This window comes from Elephantulus edwardii, unplaced genomic scaffold (genome assembly GCF_000299155.1).
Source record: "Elephantulus edwardii isolate Elephantulus edwardi_28Jun2011 unplaced genomic scaffold, EleEdw1.0 scaffold00046, whole genome shotgun sequence".
Taxonomy (NCBI): Eukaryota; Metazoa; Chordata; class Mammalia; order Macroscelidea; family Macroscelididae; genus Elephantulus; species Elephantulus edwardii.
The window spans coordinates 6,432,622-6,433,213 of record NW_006399796.1 but is presented as its reverse complement, the minus strand read 5'-3'; the positions used below and the strand labels follow the sequence as shown (position 1 = coordinate 6,433,213).

At 41.0% G+C, this 592-nt stretch overlaps 1 pseudogene; it reads left to right on the top strand.

Annotated features, from left to right (window-relative positions):
* The first annotated feature begins 18 nt into the window (after positions 1-18).
* LOC102872142 overlaps positions 19-592 on the top strand; it is a 6,479-nt pseudogene continuing 5,905 nt past the window's right edge.

Sequence of the window (592 nt, the reverse complement as noted above, 5' to 3'; positions counted from 1 at the left end):
GACATAATGTTGGGAAGGATGGAAGGTTGGGGAAGGAGATAAAAATCCTCAGCCAGGTGGATTGACAAGATGTCTGCTACAATGGGCTCTTGTGTATCAGGAAGTGTAAGGATGCTGCAGGATAGAACTGGGTTCAGATCTTTTGTTCATAAGGTTGCTTTGGCTCGTATTTGACTTGATGGCAGCTAACAACAATAGCAACAACATGAGTGACAGGCAATTTGACAAATGACAATAACAACAACAACAACAATAGATTTTGAGGGCAGGAAATTCTATACCTCTCACTTCATTTGGCAATACCATCTCAGAGAAGGTATTGTATGTCATGTTGTGTGTCATGGCTCAATAGTGATTATTTTTTGGGGGGGTGGATTTTTTAAGTGTATTAATTTTTTTTTGTTTTAATGAACATTTACAGAGATTTTGGATTTCCATTCATTCATTGTTGCACTCTTCTCCCTGACCACCCCTCCCCCCAAGTTTGCTCCTCTCCCTGAAAAGAAAAAGAAAAATTCTTTCGTTGGTATACAATCCCCACCCCACCCCACCCCCATCTGGGTACACTCCACTATGCAACCTTCATTCTGGA